This window comes from Tachysurus fulvidraco, chromosome 2, assembly GCF_022655615.1.
Source record: "Tachysurus fulvidraco isolate hzauxx_2018 chromosome 2, HZAU_PFXX_2.0, whole genome shotgun sequence".
In the NCBI taxonomy this organism is placed as follows: Eukaryota; Metazoa; Chordata; class Actinopteri; order Siluriformes; family Bagridae; genus Tachysurus; species Tachysurus fulvidraco.
The window spans coordinates 42,353,754-42,356,253 of record NC_062519.1 but is presented as its reverse complement, the minus strand read 5'-3'; the positions used below and the strand labels follow the sequence as shown (position 1 = coordinate 42,356,253).

Genomic DNA, 2,500 nt, shown 5'->3' with positions numbered 1-2,500 from the left:
TTAGAGCCTTATAAACACCTTAATATAACCTCGGATCAACACGTAGCACCTGTATCTATGGCGTTAACTCTAAAGTCATCAATCTAACACCCTGACCTGTGAATAAAGACACTAATATTTAGATCTCTTCCCTTTAAACACGAATCATTCTGACATGAATTTAACCTTTAAATGACTGTAAATCTCTTTGGATTTAGTTTTTACATTCACACACATCACACTGATCCAGACGAGCTCCGTTCTCTCCTGCGCCTCGACTCTTCCCCGTTGCTCTCACCCTGACCTACCCTTCCTGCCCCGGTCTGGTTTCTCTGCTATCCTGTTCTGCCTCTTTACCTCCCTGCAGCTCTCTGGATCTCGTGCGGCCCCCGGGGCCACGTCACCGCTGGACACAAGTGCAAACAGTCAAAAGTCACAGCGGAGATCGTCGTCTTCCTCAGGTATAACGAGCTCTCTGTAGCTCGGACTTACAGCAGAGAAAAAGAGCCAATTAACAAACTAAGTGTCTTTTTTTTAAACCAGGGCTGAATATGAATTTCCCTTTTTTTTTAAAAAAAAGAAGAAAAAAAAAATCTTTAAACCCTCACGGTCCCTTGTTTCCCGAGTCGTCGTCCTATCCGGCAGCTTTGCATACACAAACGGCTCTTTACTCCTGCAGCTTAGCTAATGCTTGCCCTTTTGTGCCCTTAATTCCGCTCGGGATAAACAGGTTTAGTGCATGCAAAATTATTCGCACTCGCGTCTAATTAGCTGGAGAAACAATTAGACGTGTGAATAACAGTCCGCAGCGGTGCGTTCTGAATGTAGAGAGGGAGAATGAGGTGTTTGTAGACACCCAGGAAAGCAAAAGCTTATCAAATAAAGCTTGATAAATGTGCACCGAATGAAACGAGTCAATCATGTTAATGTCCACGAGGAACCCTGAGGAGCATAAATAAGCAATCAGGACCTCATGTGGTGTGAGCAAACGAGCGTGAGGCGCAATTAAGGAGGGTCACATTCACACCAGGGTCTGAGTTACACCAAACACTCTGATGAGATCAGGGGCATGAGAGAAACTCATGGGGAGAGAGAGGGGGAGAGAGGGGGAGAGAGGGGCAGGGGGGGGGGGGAGCGGGAGGGAGAGGGGAAAAGGGGAGAGAGGGAGGGAAGAAGAGTGAGAGAGAGAAGAGAGAGGGAGGGAAGGAGAGATGGAGAGAGAGATGGAGAGAGAGATGGAGAGAGAGAGGCAGGGAAGGAGAGAGAAAGAGAGTGGGAGGGAGGGAGAAATACAAGGAGAGAGAAGGAAAGAGTTTGAGAAAAAGAGGGAGGGAGGGAGGGAGGGAGGGAGAGAAAGAGGGCAGGAAGTCTTGAAATAAACAACCATACAGGAGAACGTGAGCAGGAGAACATGAGCAGGAGAACGTGAGCTGGAGAACATGAGCAGGAGAACATAAGTAGGAGAACATGAGCAGGAGAACATAAGTCAGAGAACGTGAGCCGGAGAACGTGAGCAGGAGAACGTGAGCAGGAGAACGTGAGCAGGAGAACGTGAGCAGGATTACGTGAGCAGGAGAACGTGAGCAGAACATAAGTCTGAGAACATGAGCAGGAGAACATGAGCAGCAGAACGTGAGCAGGAGAACGTGAGCAGGAGAACGTGAGCAGGAGAACGTGAGCAGAACATAAGTCTGAGAACATGAGCAGGAGAACATGAGCAGCAGAACGTGAGCAGGAGAACGTGAGCAGGAGAACATGAGCAGGAGAACGTGAGCAGGAGAACGTGAGCAGGAGAACATGAGCAGGAGAACGTGAGCAGGAGAACGTAAGCAGAACATAAGTCTGAGAACATGAGCAGGAGAACGTGAGCAGGAGAACGTGAGCAGGAGAACGTGAGCAGGAGAACATGAGCAGGAGAACGTGAGCAGGAGAACGTGAGCAGGAGAACGTGAGCAGGAGAACGTGAGCAGGAGAACATGAGCAGGAGAACGCGAGCAGGAGAACGTGAGCAGGAGAACGTGAGCAGGAGAACGTGAGCAGGAGAACGTGAGCAGGAGAACATGAGCAGGAGAACGTGAGCAGGAGAACGTGAGCAGGAGAACGTGAGCAGGAGAACGTGAGCAGGAGAACGTGAGCAGGAGAACGTGAGCAGGAGAACGTGAGCAGGAGAACATGAGCAGGAGAACGTGAGCAGGAGAACGTGAGCAGGAGAACGTGAGCAGGAGAACGTGAGCAGGAGAACGTGAGCAGAAGGCAGGTTTCTTTTCAGTAGTCCTACAGATGAACAGACCACAGCACACGCTTTCAAAGGCAAATCAAAGTTATTAACCATTCAATCACATAAAGGAGGTGAAGGCGTGAAAGGTTGCAGACCGAAGCACTTTTACTTCAGTGCATTAAGAGTCGCTCTGGTCCTGTGTGAAAGGAAAATAGATTGCCTCCCAGTACGACGGCTGTGTGCCCCCCCCCCTCCCCCGCCCCGTTTTTACCCTGCTAATAACAGCCATCTGCTCTGAAAATC

General features: G+C 49.6%; 1 protein-coding gene across 1 annotated transcript in view; it reads right to left on the bottom strand.

Annotated features, from left to right (window-relative positions):
- LOC113663266 (trichohyalin) overlaps window positions 1–2,500 on the bottom strand; it is a 199,365-nt gene that overhangs the window by 1,290 nt on the left and 195,575 nt on the right. The window lies entirely within an intron of this gene.